Below are 18,077 nucleotides of genomic sequence, written 5' to 3'. Positions count from 1 at the left end.
CCTTCTAATTAATGAAGAAAATTAAACTTAATGGGTTCAAACACGACGGATCACCTCACCAAAAATTGGCCAAAAACCAATTAACTTGAATCAAAGTCGAGGCAGGATAAATGACGAGCAAGTGCACGACTAAAGACTCACTGTGCCGTATGCAAGGAAGAATTACACTTTATACATTTTTTAGTCGTGAAAACTTGATAAATGTTTCCCCAAAGAAACTTCCCATCTCCACACATTTATGTATCTGCCATCAGCCTGTATTTATTGTTATTACTCCTTTTGCTCCTCTGGCCTCATGTCCAATTACTTTATTCTCTCTTATTTATCCATGCTAAATTAAGTCAATCCTTCATTCCAAGTCGTTTTTTTCTCCTCCCATTCTTGATCATTTTCTCACGTGAATCAAACCCTAAAATAACATTTTCATCGGCTTAACAGGAGTCTAAATTAACTGTACAATGAATCTTCATTATTCTGTTGTCTTTTTATTTTTTTCCTTGATGCTCCTTGGTCTTTATTTCTTAAAAAAATCCCCCCCGAGTGTGGGATGACGACATTTTCTTATTATTTGCTGTCCTGTAGTTTTCAATTACACAGTTTGAGTTTAAACTGGGATTTTGATTTGTTTTTAGAGAGCAGGCCAGTAAACACAGAAACTGAAACAAGCAGCAGGTTTTCAATAAAATTTAGTCCAACTGAGTGTTTTGGAATCGAAAAACTACAGTAAACCTTTTGTTCAGAAACAGGACAACACACTGAAATATTAAACTGTAAGATATCCTCCACACTGATTTGTTTCTAGCGTTGACACACTTTATCTATTTACAACAGTATAGTTCATGTCCATAGATTTTACCCGCACAAGGCCCATTTTGACGCATTTTTGTGAAATAAAGGAGCTCCGCTGGGCAGGCACTAATCTAGGTAGATTATCTCTCCAATTACAAGTGGGAGAGATTAGACTGCGTTAAAGACAGAATGAAAGAAAGCAAGACTAACAACAGGCAACACACTCACTCGCTGTCAGATGGGATTCAAGCGGGGAGCTCCTCGATCCTTTAGAGTTGTTGCACTTGGATCAGTCTTCTGATTTTGTCTGCACAACAAGCCTCAGTGGTCTGTCTGTTCAAAGCCCGGGGCTCTCAACGCTGGGTTCCCTGCGGCGGACACCCTGGAGAAAATGTCAGCCTCCGGCTTTGTCCTCGCTTCATTTTTTGGCACCCCTGCTGTTGGGCGCAAGGGGAGATGCTTACCTTGTCCAGAGGGAAACCCCCTACCTTGTTTTCAGTGGGGGAAGGACGCCCTCTCGTGGCGAAGTACTTGTAAACCTCAGTCAGACTACTGACCTTGCATCCACCCACACAGTTTAGTAGAAATATTATACTTTACGCTCTTTGGTGCCAGATTTCTTGACGTTGTCATTAAAATAACGAGAAACAATCAGGCAAAGTTATTTTTAAAGCGATTTCAGACCATAAACCTTCCTCACAGGAGACATTTTGACTTGTTATTGCAGGGAAATCACAGGTGTAACTAATAACATTAATTATACCCCTGTTCTATTTATTTGACCTAATAACAAATGGCATCCAATTAGCATGCGCAGTACAAGAGCCCCAGCGCTAAAACATCTAAATGGAATGCAGCCATAATTGATGTGATTAGTTACACCTGTGTTTGATGAGTCAATGGTCAAATATTGATCAAAGTTCAAGCTGTGAGCCTTTTTTGACCCAAAAGTACAAACAATCTTCATGAGCATGTGAAGGTGTGAAGGACTGGTGCTAACTGAAGAGATCACACAGTCCTACTGATGTCAAAATTCACTTTATCCTCTTGAAACAAGATTTTTCTCTTAAGTGTCTCCTTTAGTAGCTTCTAAAACATTAAAACAACTATAAAAACATTTCCACACTGTCAGTGCACCTGCTTGCTGCAACGCTTCATTGAAACTGTATGTTGCTTATATTGGGTGAGATATTAAAACACAAGATGACATCATTTATGGCTGAACCATTAGATCAAATGGATAATTTTATACACATTTCTCCAACATTCAGCTTAACATAATTGGCATCTTTAGAAGCTTTGGAGTCTTGAGTGAAATTTAACCGAATGTTTTGTGGGTTTTAACCATGCACTGGGAAACCTCTGCTAACACCACTGTCATGCTGTTCAACCAGCCTGTTACATCTCATATGTTAGGAACAATTAGCTTGTCCATTTGGAGACAAATTGATCAGAGCGTTACACACACCATGCAGTTCTCTTGATGTTCAGGGAATGTTATTACTCAGTATTATAATTATAATAATTACTTGACATTAAAATGTTATTCATCAATGACTCTTGCTAATACTATGCATTTGATCTGTACTTTTTGCATTTATTCAGCAAGTCAGTCGGTGCATGGTTACATCTTGAGCTGACCCTCACAGATAATCTGGTTGGAGAACACATGTCTTCACTAAGTCTGGCAAAAGTTTTCTGCTTGCAGCTACAGCAATGTTTAAAGCTCCTACCCAATATCTTCCTATAGCTTTATTGTCATAGGGCTTACGTTTGCCATTTATGAATATTTGTAAACCATTAATGAACATTAATGGGTTTTACATTTTCTAATAAGCCATCAGCAAAAGTCATCTGCAATGATACATGTAAATAAGACATTAAAGGACAGGTTCACAACTTTTCAAGTCTGTCTTACAACAATAGTCAGGTGCCAATATGAACATTGAAACAGGTGTTGCTTGCTGTAATCATTCAACCTGTTTATACTGACCATTAGATCCCCTCCAAATGCATTTACAATGTAAGTTATGGAAGACAAAATCCACAGTCCTTATTTTGAGCAAAAATGTATTTAAAAGTTTATCTGAAGATAACATGAGGCTTCAGCTAGCAGAGTTAGTCAAACAAAGTGGATACCTTCCACAATTACAGTCTTATGAGTATAAAAGTCTCTCTTTGTGTCTTGACGGACAGTGTTTTCCTGTTCAGCTGCCGTGGAAGGATCCTAAATGATGGAATTTGGTACCAAAAAGACAATAACTTTGAAAGACATCCACTTAAAATAAACTTTTAAATACATTTTTTTGCGAGGAAGGAGGGCTGTGGATTTTGTCCCCCATCACTCATGTTTAAAGTGCATTATGAAGGGATCTCATAATGGTCAGTATGAACAGGAGAAATTATTATAGTAAGAAAAACATGTGTCAATGTTCATTTGGGTACCTGACTGTTGTTTTAGGACATACTTGAAAAACTGTGAACCCATCCTTTAATAACAGTCCATAAAGCCATTAGTTGTGAATGTGAATATATTGTTATATATATGGATGGTGCTCCAGACACTCCAGCAACCCTAAACCTGTTTTTATTAATGGCCAATAACAGATCTGTAGTAAATAATTACATTCACTAAGCCAGTGGGTACTACTTATAAAAGCCTTATAAGAGGTGCCTTATTAGTAAATGGTATCATTATATCTTATGAACAAGTGCAAAAGTCAAGCTCACACTAAAAGTAGTAATTTGATACATTTTATTTTTTAAAGTGGACGCTGTCACCTAAAATGGTACATATATGCTTAATGTTACTACTCATACACAGCTCAGCTGATGGGACAAGTGATTATAATTCAAGCATTCAACCATACACCTGACATTTCTCCCACAGTGAGAGTACATTCACTAGTCTGCAGGCTCCTGCTGATGCCCTTCAAGTTCACCACAGAAACTCTGTGTCACTGTACAGAAACACACTTCACATCCATATGCCTTTACAGTCAGAGGTAATGTGGGCCAAACACAGGAGCACGGTGGAACCCAACCGACTGATAATTAGCTGCTGCTGGCGAGAACCCCAGAGAGGATGGGTGGGTGGTTGTAGAGGTGGGGTTATAAGAGGGGAAGGTGATGGTGGGGTTAGGGGGAAAATGGGAAAAGGAGGTCAAGTTAGAGAAAGAAAAAGGGAGAGAGCAGTGAGGGCACTTCAAACGACATTGAGGTCCCATGTAAAAATAAACAGCCTGAGCCCCTCTCAGCACACCCCCTGTTTATAACGACAGCCGCTCAGGGAACCCCGCCTGTTTACTTTCCCTCTGCCGACTCATCTTCGAGTCAAGACGGCATGTTGGCGTTATTGTATACATCCTCTCACACACTCACTTGCTCAGGGCTCAGCTGCCACTCCACTTCAAAGACCCAGGGCCTGAGTGGGAACGGAAGAGATATTAATGGGTATAATACCAGCATGTCCTTGTGCTGTGCATGTGTGTGTGTGTGTGTGTGCAGGCCTAGAGTCTCTCTATGCTTCTCTCTGTCACACACACACACACTTCCATTGCTTGGGGTGTGCGGTATCAACATGTCAACATTAAGGAAAGAGAGCTATCAATAGCTCTTCTGCCAGTATTATTGTCTCATCCATCATTTTGACATCGCACCACTGAAGGTGGTCTCTTCCCAGCTCACACTGATGACTCAACCACAGAGAGTTTTTAAATGAGGATACCTCGAGGCCGCAGCTAGGAATCTGCAGTAACCCAATCTCCACTCCTGAAGACTCACAGGATGTGTGCCGGCCTCAGTGTGTACGTGTGTGTGTGTGTGTGTATGTGTGTGTTTGTGTGTGTGGAGGGGTGGTGGGGGGGTGTACTGTTGACTTGCTGTAGGATTATTTTTGGGATAGCTGCTTACATTTGACAGCAGCGACTGTCCAGGATGATGGTGGGAAATTGGCTTTTCAGCTTTTGTGTGTTAGTGCATATGTGATTGACCCACAGAGGAAAAAAAAAAAGATTGCTTGAGTCTGAGTGTGTGTTTTTAAATACATGTATGTGAATTGAGGAGGGGGTTCAGGTACCTCTCTGGTGGTATTTAGACCCTTCATTTGTGTGGAATCCAGCATCATTATCCCAAAGTGTTGCCAGCTGGAAGCGCTTGGGAGTTCCCATTTGAACTCTATGTGTGTTCTGAGGACGGAGAGAGAGCGAGAGAGCTGAAGCACTCTAATGAAAGTTCTGGTTCTCATTCTGCCTTCATATTCATGAGCAGCAGAATCTGGCACTGTCTTGCCGATTAGCTAATAAATTGTACAGCCACGATGATGCCACCCAAGGCTACAGAGCCGCTCGGTGAATTAGTTGTAATCCAGTGAGCTGGAAGTGGATGCTGGTGGAGGTTCAGTTCAAGCTCACTGATGGTAAATAATGGCCAAATGAATCTGTAATCAGTTAGAAGAAAATACACCCCCCTCTTGTCTGTCTAAGTTCATCAACATCAAAAATGGTAATAATATTGGTGGATGATCACTCAATTGATTACTCATATAGTATGTCACAGCTGTCTTCTTTCTTCTCTCTTCTGTTGGCTAACTTTATTAGGTAATAGGTGACAACAGAGATATGGCAGGGAATGAAGAGAGAGAGATGGGAAGTGACATGCAACAACATGAAGTTACTGGCCACCAGATTACTCCAGTGCTTCTGTTTTTATTGATCACATATCAGAGCACATTCATAATTGCCTTGAAGGTGTTTTTAAGGCCATCCAACCTTGAATGGCACAGTGTTGCAGAGCTAAATTGAGGATGGGTTAGTTCACATATTTGGAAACAGTTTATCTGATTATAAATCATCACGTGGTATCTGACAGATTAATAATGCACAAGCTAACAATCATTTAAAAAGGCTTACTCCAAAAGCTACCATGTCCACAATACAGCCCCTGAGCCTGTAATACCTCAAAACATCCACTTCTTACTGTTTATCTGGGATTATAGATAACCAAAGTGTAGCATGCCCTTATCTTTTCACCACTAGATGGCAGTATTGGTCTAGTTTGGCATGGTGCTCCACCTGTTACATGATTTGCTAAGCAGGTCAAATTGGGAGTGCTGTAACAGGACCATTGGCTAAGAACACGTTCAGAAAGTCAGAAATTGTCAAAGTTGATGCTAGGCAAGTACATAAGAGCTGAAGAAGTGATCCCAGGCCTCGCGTAGCTGCTGGGATAAAAAAAAAGGCTTCTACACTGTGATTTAAGGCCCCTTTGATTATTTGCTTCTTTGGTTCAACCGGAAAAAAAACCAAATTTAATTTGTGTTAATGAAAAGTAATTGTATTCAATTAGAACTGTGTCGGATTCTAAAAGGGGCCTTTTTTCATCAAGCCTCAGCAGGTATATTGATATTTTCTAAATCAATAACCTCAAATATAGCCTTAAATCAATGTGGTGTTGATGTTTTCTGTAAGGCTTAAGTCTCAAGTATCTATGGAGAAAAAGTATTCTTTGTCAGGCCTAGTGGTCAGCTTTCCGTAGTCATTTCCGTTCACAAAAGGGGTATTTACCTTCAATATGGTTTGCATAGGCTGTAAGGAGGCTCGGGGTTGGGTCAGTAATTACAATGCAACTCAAAACCAGCCCTCCCATTACTAAAAGGATGTTTCTTCTCACCAGTTGAATAATATTAAATGGGCATAATGGGTGGTGTGATTCATGCCTTTTCTGAGAAAATGATAAATGTTCCATTATGAGAACCTGGTTTTTAATGTTTATGCAATGTCTTTGCTGATTTGCCTTAAGCGATAATATAAATTAATTTAATTCTATTTCACTCAACATGAGAGTATGACCTATTTCTTAAGTACACAAAGGTTTGGGGTAACACTATGGGAAATTCACTTGACAATTGTCCAGCCAATTACCAGAGTATTACATTGTCTTGCTCATTGTGGTCTCTTTCAGTGTAACATGAACCATTCCTAAATGAGACTAAATGCCCTCTGATTCAAACAAGTTCATAGCAGTGTTCCCATGGGCTCAACCCTTGTGCACTTTGAGCTGAAAAGCATCCCATTTGGCTCTCTCTTTACATTCAGACCCTATTGACAAGTGCATGCAGGCAGGCATGCAACAACACACACACATGCACACACAGAAACCTGCCCCCTTTGAGTCTAAACCTCTATAGCCATATATGTCCATTCCCTAATTGGTGGTTCTTCTTTCAAAGGAGTTATTATGTGTGTATGTGTTTAGAGGCGTCCTCTCTGTGCAAGGCGTCTCGATTCAGTCCATCTCCAACGCCAGAGGGGACAAAAGAGGCACCCGTTCCTCCTCTCGGGGCGAGGGGCCGTTGACACCAATAAATCCCCCCTTCCACTTCCTCCCCGGTGTGTTGGGGTTATGTCAGGAATGTCCTGGGTCCCATTGTCCCCTGGTGCTCTGTTTTTGGTAACCCATCACCAAGCATTCTCTGCTGCTCACAGTGCCCCCCACCCCCTCCCCCTTACACACCAACACACATACATGAACACATACACACTCACACACGTCCACACCCCCTGGGCTGTGTGTCCCCTGGTCCCTCACTCTGAATAGACCACCTCGGCTGAATACGACAGACAGGCAGGCGTCAGGACATCAGGTTCACCAGCCCAAGTCGTGCATGGCAGCCCAGGGGGAAAATGCAGCCAGTTATTTTCACCTGTTTGGTTCCCTCGGGCTCTTTGTTTGATGGGAGAAAGAAAATAAAACAATGGCCCAAGTGTCTTAGACTCCACTCTTAATGCTTATTCTGTCCTTTCAGTCAGATCGAGTACACTGTCCCCTTCACAACTTTTACAGTGACCATTTTATACTCTTTCACTGTTATATATCACCAATCTGTGTTTCATTTTGTGATGACTTCTATTGTACCCAATCTGTTTCACATACTCAGTGGTGGAAAGTAACTAAGTACATTTACTCAAGTACTGTACTTAAGTAGAATTTTGAGGTACTTGTACTTTACTTAATTATTTCCATTCCATTTTTGAGGCTACTTTATACTTCCACTCCACTACATTTATTTAACAGCTTTAGTTACTTTTCAGATGAAGATTTGACACAATGGATAATATAACAAGCTTTTAAAATAAAATACATTGTTAAAGAGGAAACCAGTGGTTTCCAACCTTTTTGACCTTTGACGTCTTACAAAAAGCAGTGTGTTGTCGGGGTCACATTTCAGATGTCTATGAGTCATTTACAGCTCCACCAAATAGTGATTTTTCCTCTAAACTTCTCACATGGTTTCATTTCAATAAACGTTCAAATGATCCAATATTTCACCAAAAATCGAAGATTAGAGAAAATGTCCAAAAACTGAAAACAGATTTGTGTATCAGAACTTTGGTTCTTTGATTCTTTCCTCTCCCATTAATCATCTCACGACCCCTCAGATTTATCTGGTGACCTTTTGGAGGGGCCCGACCCCTAGGTTGGGAACCACTGGACTAAACTAACTAACTGTAAATAAAGTAGTTCAAACTAGCTCCACCTCCAGCAGCTACAACAGTAACATGCTACTTACACACTGATGCTTCAGTATTAATAATCTAATGATGTCATACATAATAATATATCAATCAGAGGGACCAAACCACTGCTTTAACTGCAATACTTTAACTACATCAAGCTGATAATACTTATGTACTTTTAATTAAGTAGGATTTTTTATGGAGGAATTTTACATGTAATAAAGTATTTTTGATTTGCTGTATTGGTACTTTTACTTAAGTAAAGGATCTGAGTACTTTTTCCACCACTGCACATACTTATTCTTATGGTAGTGAATTCCTACAAGTCCCACAATGCCTGTCAGCAAAGAAAGGGGCTGAAGTTATTGCTTTCCTCGGTAGGTTATTCTGTATGTGTAGATATACAGATAGCAAGTTTTTTTCAAGTTTAAAGCAAAACATTAAAGACACTGAGTCAAATTTGAACCCACAAAGAATCCGACCTTGAGATTAATGTGCTGAAAGCTACACAAATTTTCACCACAATTTGTCGAAAAAACAAAAATCCATCACAGCAGAATATTTTGAAAGATAAGTGACTTTAAAGTTGTACCCGTTATTCAACACATAAAGTCTCACTGGCTGCACGGTGTTCTGATCTGTTGAATTTACCATTGAAGACATGTTACTGGAACCTCTTCTACAAATATATCTCACCCTGTGTGCTGGTTAATTCACTGCACTGAACTGGAAAAGCAAGAACATGAAAACATATGGTTTTTGTTCAGCTAGTTATCAGCAGAGGTGGAAAAGTCGCAGCACTGAACAACAAAATAGAAAAGAGCAGAACTGTTTATGATTGACTTTTTCCTGAGACTGTTTATAAAATGTTAGCGTGCTCCATTGTTCGTCCACTTTTCTTTTTGCTGTAAATGTCACTTCTCTCTCATTTACCTCATCTCTCCAAGGCAGTATACAAGATCAAGATAAACTTTAAAGTCCCCCTCCATTCAAAAGTCAGTTTTTCTTCTTGTTCCTTCAATTATTTAAGCTTCACTGTGCAGAATAGTGTCTGAGGTATTTTATAATGGAAGGCTGTTTTCACATTCATCTGCTGAAAGTGGAAAGTTTTTTGGTGCTCACCTAAAATCTGAGTTTAAGGCGTGAACCTACGAGAATGACTTGTGACATCACAATAACTTTTGGGTCAATTGTGTGTCAGTATGCGACTTACACAAGTATGATGTGGAAACTTGAAGCCTCCAGTGCACATACACTGACACTTTTTAATGAAGGAGTAGATGTCATTTTTAGGATTTTTAAAGATGGAATTTAATTTTTTTGTGAAAAAAAGCAGACTATTTTCATTTCTTCAAACATGTCTGGAGGGGATCTTTAAATGCAAGTGGTACAGAAACAAACTAAAGAAAACACATAAATACATAACGAGGATTTCCCGTTAAAATGTATTATACGTAGCTCTTTGGCAGCAGGCTTTTCATCCATTGTTCAAGCACCTTTTTCATTAAATAACCTTATTCCTCAGGGGACTAAAGGTTAATTGACTGCACTTGTTTTTAATTGCAGCGCTCTGCTGTTTTTTTGGAACGCTTATGTGGAACCTGTTAGGTAGTGACTTTTTAATAGTGGTGGAAGAAGTATTCTGATCTTTTACTTAAGTAAAAGTACCAATACAGCAATGTAAAAAATACTCCATTACAAGTAAAATTCTTACATGAAAAATCCTACTTAAGTAAAAGTACACAAGTATTATCAGCTTGATGTAGTTAAAGTATTGCAGTTAAAGTAGTGGTTTGGTCCCTCTGACTGATATATTATTATATATGACATCATTAGATTATTAATACTGAAGCATCAGTGTGTAAGCAGCATGTTACTGTTGTAGCTGCTGGAGGTGAAGCTAGTTTGAACTACTGTATATACAATTAGCTAGTTTAGTCCAGTGGTTTTCAACTTAGGGGTCGGGTCCCTCCAAAGGGTCACCAGATAAATCTGAGGGGTCATGAGATGATTAATGGGAGAGGAAAGAATCAAAGAACCAAAGTTCTGATACACAAATCTGTTTTCAGTTTTTGGTCATTTTCTCTAATCCTCGATTTTTGGTGAAATATTGGATCATTTGAACATTTATTGAAATGAAACGAGGTAAGAAGTTTAGAGGGAAAAATCACTATTTGGTGGAGCTGTTAACAACTCATAGACATCTGAAATGTGACCCCGACTACACACTTCTTTTTGTAAGATGCCAAAAATCAAAAAGTTTGGAAACCACTGGTTTCATCTTTAACAGTGCATTGTATTTTAAAAGCATGTTATATTATCCATTGTGTCAAATCTGCATCTGTAAAGTAACTAAAGCTGTTAAATAAATGTAGTGGAGTAAAAAGTACAATATTTCCCTTTGAAATGTAGTGGAGTGGAAATATAAAGTAGCATCTTCTACTTAACTGGACTATGTAGTACTGAATTGTGGAGTTAGAGCATTAAACTGTTTTTCACCATCTCTATGTTCAGGAGCATTGGCCAGGCAGTACTTCACCAAAAAGCACGACGTGAGAGGCAACTGCGCCAAGGGTGACAGCGGCCACAATGAAGCCACTTTTCAGCAGAGAGGTGAGTAATGTTAAGTGCACTGAACTCAATTGAATAAAATGACAATTTAACATACGATGATTAGTGACAGTTCGCTTGTTAACTAGTCATTTAAGTTACATTTTTACTGAAACAAGTCCACATTTACCTACAAAATATGTGCCGAATTAAACAGCGGCCCCTAATGTTACTTTATTTTTAAAATATCATCCATGTTACTTGCCTTACACCTAATTTGCTTGCCTATTTTAAATTGTGTATTTCTATATGGGAGTTTGGTCAGAGCGTTGTTAACTCAGAGGCTGTTCAGTTGGGCCATGCTTTCAGTGCCTTCAGTGGACGTACCCCCAGCGTTTCAGAGCAGAGAATACTGCTTATTTTTCCACAATTTTGTGGAACTTTATAAAATTGTTGATTTTCTTTTAATTATTCAGATTTGGCTGGGTGCTTAATTACGCATTTTTCTGTGGTGTGATAAATTCTTTCCTTTACTCAAGTCTCCCCAAAAAAGAAAAAAAGTCCAATTTTCAGTTTTCATTTGCATAAAATCAATTGTAATTTCCTTTGTTTTGCTTTCAGAAACCTTGAAGGAATTGTTTAAGTGATATGTTTCCCCATCTTTCTTGCAAATGTGACCAGGAAGGAAGAGTTATCTGCCTTTAGGAATCCCACCTGGGCCGTATTACCTATCTAAGCTGTTTAATCCAAATACAAGATCTCACTCTTTCTCCCTTACTCTATTTCATATAGACAAATCTCCGGGTGCCTTATGTCTCACACTACCATTCAAGACATCAGGCGGCATCCATTCATTGCAAGCCCTTCATGCATTCATTCACCCTCTCGTAGCACTAACACACACACACACACTTATCTCAGGCCTTAACAGTATTTATAGCCGGATCTGATCCATTCACTCCAATCACAGAGGAAGTAACATCGCATTCTGATGTTGCTGCTTCCTCGTGTCACCTGGCTGCATCAGAGCTCACACTACTGCCAAACCCCAAATACCAGAGGTTTGATTTGTTGTTTGGTGGGGGCGATGTATGTTTTCTGTGTGTGTGTGTGTGTGTGTGTGTGTGTGTGTGTGTGTAAGGGAGTTAGAGGGAGTAGGTGGGTTGTACACATGTTACGAAGCAAGGCGCCATTGCGGCCTAAAAAACTATTAGGCTCTGTAAATACACACTGTGGCGAAAGTAAACATTCTCAGCATGCCATCTAGGCGCACAGAGGGGTACTGGGAGACAGCCGCCGGACAGGCTGTGAGGGGGAGGTGTATATATGAGTGTGTGTGTGTGAGTGTGTGTGTGTGTGTGTGTGTGAGAAGTACAGCAGCAGTGAGCTGGAGTGAGAGGAGATGGATATGGAAAATATAGATTTTAATTGGAGGAAAACTCAAGCGTGTGTATATAATCAAGCCGAAGCAATCATGATCAAGTAGTCAAGTAAACACCTTAAAGATAGTTTACCTGCATGTTTACCTGCATGTGTCATTATGACAAGCAGGGACCAATTATGTATCAGGAGCACTCTGGGTACACCTAGTGTTTGTGTGGGCTGGTGATGAGTACTGACCAATGCTAATATCTATGCTGGGTGTGTGTGTGTGTGTGTGTGTGTGTGTGTGTGTGTGTGTGTGTGTGCTCTGAGTTGACTTGTACTCACTTTGCAGTCTCTCTTTAAAACAGTGTCAATTTTGTGTCTAGTTTGACAGACAAGCAAGGTTTTCTGATTTTAGCTTGATGAGGTAAAAATGGAGAAGTCAGTAGTGGTTAGTGGCGTATTTGTGTCCATACATTTTTAGCCCCGGGACTAACACTCTCACAATTCACAGTCTGTGACAGTGGCATGTACCAAACATGGTCTACATACTTTAACGCACGTTTCCTGATTGGGGAGGAAAAAAACATGAAAAAAAGTAAAAAAAATAGTCTCTTCTTAAAGGGATAAAAAACACAACCATTGATGCAATGGGGACTATTTTGTGAATTTGAGACCCGTGCTGGCAAAGGGAGAAAGCATGAGTAACCATGGAAACAGAGCTCAGAATATGCACTATTCCCAGCCCTGTGAGTGCCACGCCACCCACAGCTCTATTTTTAGGCCTTACTTTGGGCTTACAATATCTGTTACATCTAACAAGAGTTAAACTGAGTAATCAGCAAGCATGACTACAGAAATGTGACTCTGACACTATGCGTCTGATTAAAAGGGTAGCTCATAAGAGCATACAGGGTAACCAGGTTCTAACTGCAGACTTCTGACTGCTGTCGATTTAAAGGGAGCTCTCGCAACGCCAACAGTATTAAATTGTGATGATAACCTTATTTTGCTGATTATCACTTTTCAAGTCACAGCTACAAAGTGATTAAAGGAATAAAATAGTAGACAAATGAGATTAATAAGAGAAATTTAGTTTAAATGTATAAAAACAAGTAATGTTCGGCATGCAACATGTGTTTTAAGAGCTTGGATTTTAAAGACATGACCACTTTGGCTCCGAATCACAAGCTGCTTTTCACACTCCTCAGACGCTAGCATACTGAAGTTATCAGCCAGACTTTTCCATATGTGATAAATAATCACTAAAACTAACTGGCAACCAGTTCTGAGAAACTAAAAATGGAAGTAATGCAGTACTGTGAATGATGCATGTTCTCATGACTCTTTGTGGCATTACATGCATTTCCTACCAGTCTGCCTAATTGTCATAAGCGCCACTCGTTGGCGATGACTGGAGTTTGATTACAATCACCTGTTATTTGACTACAGTCACCTGTTGTTTGCCAGCCAAGATGGCCGCTGTGTTGATGTAACGGCATGTTATGAATTTTGTGCCCACTGCGGATGATTCCAAGTCAGGTTTGTAAGCCCTTGAAGTGATGGATGGTTGAGATCATGATGGGCGCCTGCTCTTGGATCTCTCTCAAAGCAATGGGAGCGCGGTGAGAGGCATATGTGAACTCCTTGAAGAAGACTTCCCATCTTAAACACTCACACACATGAAAACACAGACACGCATTTCAGGCATAACCTTGGTGAGAGAGGACTGTAATTAACCAATCTGGGCCCTTCGGTGGTTTAGAGAGTGACCAATCAACCGAAGACCACCAGGAAGACTGTAATGGATCTGTAAAAACACACTACAGTATCACAGCACACATACTGCAGATCCACAGCTTCTGTCTCCCACACACACTGAGACGTGGATGCACACAGGCACTCACACACATCTTTCTTGCTTCTTATACAACATGAACAAACGCTTGACGCCCACACACACACACACACACACACACACACAAGCCTCCAGACACCACAAGCCGGGGTTGGTGGTCTGACGGAATGCTGGGTATCATCTGTGGTGACTGCATTTATGTGTGTGTGTGTGTGTGAGTGAGTGTGTGTGTGTGTGTGTGTGCCCTCCCTCCCCTCAGTGCTCCATCTAATACCCTGTCATCATCAATAACCTCAGCAGTGCTGACTCACTGGCTTTTACAACCATGGGGTTTGGGCCTTAGTTACAGCCACAGACCCTTGTCTCCGTCTCTGTCTGTCTGTCAGCCCACTGCACACACGCCAGAGATGTGTGTGTGAGCGTTTGCCTGTGGTTGATTGTGTGCATGCAGGCAATCAGCACGCACACTCACTCACACACTTCGGCATGTATGTGCCCACGCAGGTATGAATCTGGCCTTTCGCATATTTGCCCAAATGAAAATCACCGCAGACCTTTTACCACCCACCCTCTGACACACCCCAATCATTTCCAATCGGACCACAATCCATCATAATAATTGACTCTCATCAGGAGACAGAGCCTCATCATCACCACTAAGCGTGTCACCCCTTCCCCCCCATCATCCCATCCTAATTGTCTCCAGGCCTTTTTTTTTAAATTCTCCTTACAGGCAGCAAATTTGTGCTTTCTCTTATATTCACAAAGGGGTGTAAATAAATATGACAATACAAATATAAGAAAATGTATTTATTATTGTGAGGTCCTTGTAGCTCACTTTGTCAGAGGTTTATGTTCATGCAGGCTGTGTCAGACAATAACGATGCTGAGGATCTCACAGGGTAAAGGCCGCCGCTGTCTTGACGTTTTTTATGGACAAGCTGCTCTGATGTGTCAACACTTCACATGTGGCGCTCTGATGGTTTTGATGGGGAGGCTTTTTCTAATTTTTCCCAGCATAACATGTCAATCAAAGGTCTGTCTGGAGCCATGAGGATTATACATTTACATATTTACATATAAGTGAATTTTATGATGATTTTTTTTTTCAGTATGTTGATAAATGAATGTGTATCTTTCATGAATGGTGTGAAGTAGTGAAATAGGCAACATAGCAGGTTTCTGTAAAGTGAAGACAGGAGTCTCTGACACTTACTCATTTGAGGATTGGAATATTTCCCTGGGTGTGAGAAATAAACCACATGGTCCATATTTAACCTACAAGCATGTCAGACACTTCTATATTAACTCTTTATTCAAAAGGTTGCTATTTCTAGGACAGGATTCATTTAGTGGATGTACCGTGGATTTAGAGCTGGAGCTGGTTAGAAGAAATGTAATCTTATCTCATCAGATGACTCATTCATGATAATGATAGGTTCTAAAATAATACCTGCAAGATCATTTAACATAATATATCTTTATATGTGTCTAATGTTTTCATTAGAGGTTTAATTAAACACAACAACTCTGGACCCTGGAGCTTCACCTGACAAGTTTAGCAGGAACACTTGAAGAGTTTATCTGATTTTGTCACTGAGGAAATAATAATGATAAGAGTGATATATGACTAAAGTAATGAGTCGTATATCTTGTCAAAATTGGGTGATTTCGAGTGAATTAAGCATTTTACTGAAATTGAATGATTCATCATTTTGCTGAGGACCCCCTGGAATCCCCTCAAGGACCACCTGGAGGTCCCCGGAACCCACTTTGAGAACCACTGATCTGACTGGCTGGCAGGGTCTGTTTCTAAAAGGTGCGCACCTAACTGGCTGGAGCCAGGGCGGCGTATTGCCTTTCACACGCTTCTAAAATACTCTCCGGGCAGAGCCTGAAAGGGTTACTGTTTCCCAAAGTGCCTCATTCTGCGCAGTCGAGAGGGGGCGGCTGAGTGGCGCCGTCGAGTCAGAGACGCAGTTTCTAAAAACCCCGAGACATCATCAAGAAAGAAGCTGACAGTAAGGAAAGCAGCCCCCCTCCTGCTCCTTCTCCTCTTCCTCCTCCTCCGCTGGCATGCTGCCGTTCTTCTCCTCTGCTTACCAAATCCCCTCAGTGGTTCTGTCACAATAACCGGGCGGCAAGTGTCAAATCCAACTCTGCCAGCAAAAACACAAATCACTTTAACGCACACAAGATGCGCTCAGTGGAAATACTACACACGCCGCTTTTAGCTTTCAGACATTTAGTCATGGCTCTGTTTAAGTCGTTGATTGTATTTAAAGAATGATATAAACACCATAAAACCCCCTACTTACAGAAAATGACTCCTCGCTTTAATTTCATACGACTTAATTTCCCTGCGCGTCTCCAGCGCGTTTAATTGGCCATATCTCTTTAACTTGCAGACAGCGTACCCTTGCTCTCCAATTAATAGTCTGCTAACGTCAAAAACAGTTGACCATTGTTTTATGGGCTTTGTTTTTTTTTCTCTCCAGGGCGGTCAGACTTGAATAGGCGCCGGTCTGCTCCAGTCCACCTCTATACAAATACCTCAGTGGAACTTGTGTGGAGCTTCCAAAGTAAAAAGCACAGACCCCAGACGCCCCTGGCTTGCGCGTATACGCTCGCCATTTTATCATCTGACACTGTTTGAAATGTCTGAATCATATTTTACCCATTATGTTAACACCTCGGAGCCCTGAAACGAGCATGTGCGTAGACGGGGTTAGATGAATGTGCCTCGGCCTCTCTTCTCCTCTGGCTGAGACAAATGAATGCCAGTTCTGTGGAGGCGCTTGAGGTATGTGTTGCGCATTACACAGCGTAGTAAATCAGCCCTTTCTAAAATCACTGTGACGGCGTGGAGCGTCAGGCAGTCCACACAGAGTCACTGAAGCTTGGACTTACTGTGCAGTTAGTAACTCCACTCCACTTCGGAGTCCGGCCGTCTACACTGCAAAAAATATCAGTCTGTCATCCTCTTTAACATTTTCATAAAACGTGGTTCCATTTCACTTGCTTCCAATTCAAAAGATTTTTTTTTCTAAAAATGCAATGACATTGTCATGGCAGTTATTTATAGTAAACCCTCCAAATCAAACTCTGTTGGAAACAAGTGAAGTTAATCTCAGCTATCTGAAGACTTCTCTTGCAAGGACAGATTTTAAGACTGAATGAGACAACATGTTCAGATGATATTTTTACAGTGTACACGCCCCCCTGGATATAGACACTCGTTGTAAGCAACATGGCTTGACACTAATACATGTTGAAAAGATAGACTTTATTGCTAAAACGTGTAACCATAACATGTACACTGATATGTTTTACTTTTTTATTTATTTTTTTGTCATTTTTAGAAATATTCAAGTAGACATCTCCCATATTTTTTTTCTGGTATACTCTGCTATTCTCTTTCCTTATGCTCTATACTCACAATCGTTAAAATAATAAATAAAACGTACAGATTTGTTTATTTCTACAATACTATGTATTCCAAAAAAGCTGAGTTCACGCCTTTATATATATCTTTAACCTCAACTTTTTTTTTTTTTTACAATTTAATTAATATTGATATTAATATTATACAAAAACTCTAGGCAGCATTGCAGTGAAATAACAGTCAGCATCAATGTTCAGTTGAAGAAAAAAAAAAAGTTCACCTCTTGGAGAAGTGTAGCATATGCATTCCATCTTCAATGTCTCATAAAAATATCAAAAAAAAAGCTCTTCCTTATGAAGTGCTCGTGTTCCCCCAAAAGCAACGTTTCAGGGTTGAGAATAAAATATGGTCCTCCTGGTTCAATTAGAAAAAATAGCTGCATTTTTCTTAAATATGTACAATGTTGGTATTTCACTTAAAATGCTATATAAAAAAATAGATTTGCTATGGTGCCCACCTCTGTAGAGAGTTAACAGTGCAATAGAAACCGTATTTCCAGTCCACTCCCCCCCCCCCACCCGCCCCCCCTCCCCCCTCCCCCTTGACCACCACT

General features: G+C 40.4%; 1 protein-coding gene across 1 annotated transcript in view; it reads right to left on the bottom strand.

Moving 5' to 3' along the window:
- ntn2 (netrin 2) overlaps positions 1-1,503 on the bottom strand; it is a 46,476-nt gene extending 44,973 nt beyond the window's left edge. Inside the window, exon 1 of the mRNA XM_042396720.1 lies at positions 1,018-1,503. The gene's annotated coding sequence lies outside the window, so the exon portion shown is untranslated. The remainder of the gene's footprint in view (positions 1-1,017) is intronic.
- Positions 1,504-18,077: the final 16,574 nt, after the last annotated feature.

Source organism: Thunnus maccoyii, chromosome 20 (assembly GCF_910596095.1).
Source record: "Thunnus maccoyii chromosome 20, fThuMac1.1, whole genome shotgun sequence".
Lineage (NCBI taxonomy): Eukaryota > Metazoa > Chordata > Actinopteri > Scombriformes > Scombridae > Thunnus > Thunnus maccoyii.
Note: the sequence above shows the minus strand (reverse complement) of the source record. Positions and strands in the feature narration are given on the sequence as shown.